The following is a 6,970-nucleotide window of genomic DNA, read 5'->3' on the forward strand; positions in this document are numbered from 1 at the left end:
CCTTGTTATTGTTGCAATGAACACACGGGCAGCACATAAAACTATTCTGCTTGTTTGCCTCAGCCACAGACAAAAAATAATGCAGGCCATCAATGAATTCTTTCGAACGTCGGTCAACATTGTACATCCATTGCCGGTCCATCTGCATTTTAAATAAATCGATTTGAATTCTTTACACGTATCGAATAAATAAAATATATCAAACCTAAATTAAACTAAATGTAACATAACATGAATAATTAAAAGATATGCAATATCCATCATACATCTTGATTAATTAAAAGGAGTACTTAATCCATTACAGAACTTAACAAAGGAGTACTATACATGAAACTTAAAAATTCGGTCAACAACACATAGGTTTTCAACCGTCCTTGCGTTGGAACGCAGAATGCTCTAACGGATTTCTTGTTGGCGCAGAAGAAGATGGCGGAGCTGAAACCTCCGAGTTTGGTGGTGACGAACCGTAACGCCGCAATAAATCCTCAAGATCAAACGGAGGTTTCTCGCCCCTTACCATGCATTCTCTATATTCTTTTTCCAAATAAAGGAGCGCTGCCCTATGAAAAGCACTAGGTTTTTTTGGACCGACGACCTACTCGAGTTGTGCCCTTCTCTCCAGAAGGACAACGATCACCCCCATCGGCGCCACTCTCTCCAGCTGATGAAGCCATATTTTACTGAAAATACCTTTATTTTTCACAAAATTATAAATTCTTACCATTACAATGCAAAAATTATTTACTATTACAATTACAATGATTAGATTAATAACTCTTGCAAATAACAATGAAATCATATAAAAAAGACGAAATGTATCATTAATCCTCAAGAAATCTCTAATTAATTGAAAGAATTCTCTATAACTTTTAATTACTTTGACACCCTTCAGTTCCAGGAGTACACTCTTTTCAATATCCAGAAACCCTCTAGAAGAAAAATAAACCTTTATTTCTGAAAATGTATATGTTAGTAACCTCAACCCTGCGGTGATGACACTGCCTTTCGGGGGGACACGGTGCGGTACAAGGATGTCACCAATCGGCCATTCGCAGCACCAACATTTACGATTAATAGGCACAGCACTTGGCACAGGCAGCATGCTCGTTGATATGCTCTCAGTACAACAACGGCCATGCTGACTACGTCAAATGCTGTCTTCTTATCAATCGGAAGTGCTGGTGATGCGACCAACCGATTCGCGACGTGCTTATAGCGCATCGTGTATTCCCGAAAGGTAGTGCCATCACCGTTGGATGGAGATTAACGACGTATACTTGTTTCAAAATAAAGATTTTTTAGCTTCTATATGGTTTCAATGTGAGCCTGAATAAATACATCACTAGAGTGTCAAAATAATCCATTCATAATACAAAAAATTCTAATATACTCATTTCATTAATTCATTCATGAATACAAAAATCAACTATCCACAATATGGTCATGTATACAAGTACATCACATGAAGTGTCTACACTCATTCTAAAAATGTCTACTATCCACATACTCATCTAAATCTAAAAGAAAATCGCACCTACATATGTAATCTAGCTAAATGTCCAAGAAATGAGCTAGCTACACATTTTCTCTATTTCTAAAGCATGAAATGAGCTATACACTATAAGAAATGTGGTGATCTATGACGAAAATTTTATGACATTTTAATAGAGCGTCACAATTGCACACAATCTATGACGAATTTGAAGGTATGGACCCTAGGCCCAGAACTTTGTGACGTTTTATTGAATTCGTCATAATTGAGCCCATAAAATATGACGTTTTATTGAATTCGTCATAATCGAGGCCACAAAACAATGACGTTTCAGCATTAATGTCACAAAAATCGTCATAGTTATTTTGACTAGTATATGTTTTGGCATTCATCATTTTTATACAGGCGCGGTGGGTTTGAGTCGATCACAACTAACCACCGGGCCCCTCCTTGATTGTGCCATGGTTCGTTATTTAGTTTTAATTACATTCAAATCATGTTGGAAATATGCGTATTATTTTATTACCAGATTTTAGTTTGAGGCATATTTCATAAACAAATAAACACAAGATGGCGAGCTAGTTCTTTTTTATTTGGATCTATAAGATTGTTAGTTTTGCATTTTACTTCACAATGTTGCATTTTACCACACAAGGACCTGTTGTCAGCCTCACAAGTCCTGACAAGTGGGGTCCACCTGTCATGGAGAAATTAAATTTCATTCCGCAAAAATAGAAGCACGAAGCGGAGTCGAACTCTGGTTTGGAGAGAGCAACACCGGACCACACGCCTAACCACCAGGCTGCACCTTCACTTGTGACTACATATGGTATTTAATTTTCCTTGTATACCAAAATCTTGTCTTAATTCATAAAAATCGGTAGTAATGTTGAGCCTATGGGAACCTTCGTCTCCAGTCCACACACGTGGATACTTAACCACTGGATTGCTCTTGTCATTTGTGCAATTGTGGTGTTAACTTTACTTGTATATACACTACGTGCGCGGCATAGTTAAAATTGAAAAAATAGAGACACAACCAACAAGTGCCCGGAGCGAATCGAACCAGCGACTTGCCATTCGCCAGAGCTGAGTTGTCCACCTGGGCTGCAGCCTTTGATTTATTTGATAAGTGCGAATTTTACTTATAATAAGGCATTACTAGGTAGACCAAGATGAAGATTATACATTTGTGTTATTAAACTTTTATGACAAGATTACGCATTTGTAAAATGATTCTAGAAGAAGTTACAAAATTTTCAGATAAGATTTATGTATTATTATCATTATTTTATAATAACATTGCAAGTAGAATTTTGAATTATGACTAGCAAACATTTGAAATTTTCATTGATTTTCGGGATATGAGCTATAGGAAAACTGAGACACTTGAAATATTATTTGAGCTATATTTTTGTGGATTTTTTAAAATATTATTTGAGATACTTGTACATATGACTTGTTTTCTTCCATCCAAGTAGATAAACAAAAAATATGTTTTTGCATAACAATTAGTAATGTAACTTCATATTTTCTAATGTTATAATGAACATAAGGCTCTGCCCAAGTTTGAGGTGCATATGAGTTTAAAAATATTATAAGTTACTCAAATCTCAAAGTTTCACTTGTGTTCTATGAAACAATGTGACACACCTATAAATTTTGTGAACAATGTATATTACAATTTCCATAAAATCTTGTGAAACTTTTATTAAAAGCATATAAATACATGAAATGATTCTATCCCAATTTACAAAAAAATTTGGAGAAGTTTTAGGTATTATTATCATTATTGTATAATAAGGTTGTAAATAGAAGTTTGAATTGTCCCTAACAAACATTTGAACTTTTTATATATTTTTAGGATATAAGCTATAATGGTTCATATGTCCTTAAAATATATTTTTATCAAATATTTTAAATATTATTTGAGATACATGTAGCTTAAATTGTAATTATTTTCAATAAATGCACAGAAAGTCATTTAAACTACTAAAAATATTAAATGACTTAGAAAATTATTGAAACTTCTGTAGGAGAACTTATATGTAGTCTATTATATGTAAAAAATAAATTGATATATATGGTAATTATTTTTACATGTTACTTCACAATGGTGTAGTACAATAAAAATAAAAAAAATAAAAATGTTAAACAGGCCATGAAACCTTGTCTGGGCCATTTTCCTCTAAGGTCTGACGTTTACCAGCCGTACATCTCCGATCCGACGATTCGAATGAATCCCTATGTGTATATAAGGCCCGCCGAAACCCTACCTCCCTGTTCCGCGCTCCTGCTACCCCTGCCGGCCGCCTCCTCGCGCCTCCACCTCCGCCGCTTTACTCCCGATGGGCGAACCACGCCCACCTCGACCGCCGGCCTCTCGCGCCCTCCGTCGCCTCCCACCTCCACCGCTGCTGCTTCTCTCCGGATCCGCTCTCCGCACCCGCCGCCCCACTCTGCCCTTGCATCCTCGTCACCGCGCGGCTAACCCTCCGGCCTCCACCCCTCTCCCTCTCTTTCTCCTCAGATCTGCGAGCTGCTCCCTCTCGCTCATCGAGGGCCGCGGCCACCGTCTCCCTTGACCTCGTCGCCGCCGCGACGGCCCTCTGGCGCGGCAGCCGTCTGGGCACATGGAGGAAGGCCGGGCGAGCTCCAAGCCTCAGCCCCGGCAGATATACAATGTATAGTGGCCGCTGCCAGTGCGGACTCGGGCCCCCTCCTCGCCGCGCCTCCCCGCCGGGGGGCTCATCCAATTGCTCCTCTCCTGCGGAGTGGTTGAGGTCCGCAGACTCATCCACCAGCGGCTGCTGCATCCGACTCAACAAACAGCGATTCAAGTTTGCGTATTATTTAGACCTTTTCTACCACTCGGCCATCTCCTTCTCTCCATCATGGCTGTGATAGGCATATGGACGAAGCAGCAGGCAGCAGCGGCCATACCTGATCCATGGGAATGACGGGGCTCCTCCATGGCATCTTGAATTTCTTGATTCCCTTCTTCACGGCCTTGACTAAGATTTATCTATTTTCTAATTGTACCAGCAGTTTACCTCACGCCATAATTGTTGCCTGTAAAGTGCTCGAAAGAATGCTCCAGTGGTGACATGATGTTTGGATCTCTGTTGGCAAAGGAGCAATTCTTTGGTAAAGTTGAAGTTGGGTTAGCATATTCGCTCACTGCTGCTACTTCGCCTACAATTTCACACATTTGAGTTCTTCCTCTCTTGCCCCTAACTGTGAATTGGTCTTGTAAATTGCATTGAGACTATAGCCTTCTGTTTTTCAGATTTCTACAGGTTTTGTTTGTACTGCAGCTGTGTTAGTATTGACGCCCTCCTGTGCATTGATTGATTGGATGAGATATTGTTGTATGTCTTTCAGGATTATTGCTTCTGAATGAGCGTGGGAAAAAGGGAGAGCTGTGGACAGAGGTGTTGTCATAGGAGCTCGCATGGAATTCTCTCAGCTGTGAGCCCCCTGGTAAGGCTGCATCATTGTTTATGATATGTGTATGCAAATTGAGCTAGAACTCATTGTTGTAAACAAATGATTTATAGGAACTTAAATGTGCATCTCAGACTTGACTGGTGGTTTGTGTTTTCTTCTGCATCTCTAGTCTCAGCCGGTGGCAGTAGGCGCATGCACCAAATGGCTCTCTTGTTGGCGTTGAGTCAGACCTCTAGGTACAACTAGCATCCCCCTGCTGCTTATATTGACATAGTGTAATTCGTATATAGATTTTGTGTACAAGGTTATCATTCTCATGTATTTGGAGGGCCTATTTTAGTGATCTGATGTATCTTGTCCACTTTTCTATGTTTAATATTTTCACATGTTAATTATGCTTTATACCTCAGTTGTTCTCCATTGAAAAAAAGCACTGTAAGATTGATTTCTATGACCATCTAGTGCACTGATTTTTTATATGTATCATGTCAGATCAATATTAAGATTGCTTTCTATGACTACTCTGTCTCTGTTTTCAATTAGCTGCAAGCTGTTTGCCACAATTCAAACCTTTCCTAATATAGCACTGTAGTTATAGTTATTCTGTTCCACGCCAACAAAATTATGGATAAATGTACAGCAATATCTTAGCTGTGTGTGTGCCTGTTTGATATCTCAGCTTTGTCTCTTTGAGTTCATATGTCCTGCAGTTTTATTTGATTAAGTTTCCTGCATTTTTATTCCCTACAATTCTCAAAAGTTAACTATGCATTGACATTAATTTCTGCAGGTGATTTAAAGGGTTAAAGAACTGGCGGTTAGAATAGAAGCCTCGCAGAGAAGAAATCATTGTAGCCAAATGTTCTGCCACAACACTCATCAAAACTGATACGTGTTGAAAAAGAATTCTTTGCTTAGTTACTGCTGCTGGTTCATACTCTTGGTGAAAACTATCTTTTGTTTTTTTTCTGGTTCATTTTGTTGTCTTTGGTCCTGCAATGTTAGATTGCTAGTTCTAATTCATGGAAAACACTATGTGATCCATTATTCTGGTGTCATGATGTTTGATGCAAATATTATTGATATGAGGTTATAATTTGGGCTGTAATTGCTTATTGTGACTTTTGGGCTGTAACTTTTGTTTTGGTAAATGGGTTGTGTATAAGCTGAATTTTGTTAGCTAATAATAAATATTGGGCTGAAATTAGGCCCAATTGAATTGGGCCCATTCAAAAATGGGCTGTGAGGTTGACGTTACTCGCCATGTCACTTGCCACATCACCACTACTTCCTACATAATGGCCATGTCATCGGCCACGTCATCTTCCATGTCCTCATTGTGTGACATGGCAATTGAATCTGTGACGAAAATTATACTGTTCGTGATGTTAATTTTCGTCATAGAAAACGGGCTTGGGTTGGGCTTCGGGGGCCCGAGGATATTCCATGACGGTTTTAAAACGTCATGGATCAAGCAATCTATGACGAAAATTTAAGAAACGTCACGAGGTGTGATCTGTGACGCTCAATACATGACATTATTTGAGATCGTCATAGATACTGTTTTATGACGGTTTTTCAGCGATTTGTGACGAAATTCAATCGTCATGGATCAATAGATTTTTTGTAGTGATACAAGCCAAGGAAGAAGAGAAAAACAAGCCCCAAACCTTTAGCGCCGATGGATGGACGGGGAATCAAAGATCTTCACAAATGTGGTGAAGAAATGAGCAAGAACTCCTCTCTCCCGAGCCGAGAACAGCAAGAAACAAGTGAGCTGAATGGCTCGGGCGGGGGGAGAGGGAAGGGGATAAGGGGGCCAAGGCCTTTTGTCCCGGTTGGAGACACCAACCGGGACAAAAGGGGGGCCTTTTGTCCCGGTTGGTGGTTCCAACCGGGACAAAAGGGTACGCGGGCTTTTTGTCCCGGTTGGATCCACCAACCGGGACAAAATGCCGCTCTTTTGTCCCGGTTGGTGTCTCCAACCGGGACAAAAGGCCGCCCTTTTGTCCCGGTTGGTGTCTCCAA

At 39.9% G+C, this 6,970-nt stretch overlaps 1 long non-coding RNA gene across 2 annotated transcripts; it reads left to right on the forward strand.

The window, feature by feature from the left end:
- Nucleotides 1-3,809: 3,809 nt before the first annotated feature.
- Nucleotides 3,810-6,113, forward strand: LOC120695917. Of its 2 annotated transcripts, XR_005683944.1 has the most exons (4): nt 3,810-4,332; nt 4,573-4,975; nt 5,112-5,178; nt 5,733-6,113. It is a non-coding gene; the product is annotated as an uncharacterized LOC120695917 (long non-coding RNA). The 2 variants fall into 2 exon arrangements; XR_005683943.1 differs by having other exon boundaries at nt 3,810-4,975.
- Nucleotides 6,114-6,970: the final 857 nt, after the last annotated feature.

The sequence above is a fragment of the Panicum virgatum genome, chromosome 2K (genome assembly GCF_016808335.1).
Source record: "Panicum virgatum strain AP13 chromosome 2K, P.virgatum_v5, whole genome shotgun sequence".
Classification (NCBI taxonomy): Eukaryota; Viridiplantae; Streptophyta; class Magnoliopsida; order Poales; family Poaceae; genus Panicum; species Panicum virgatum.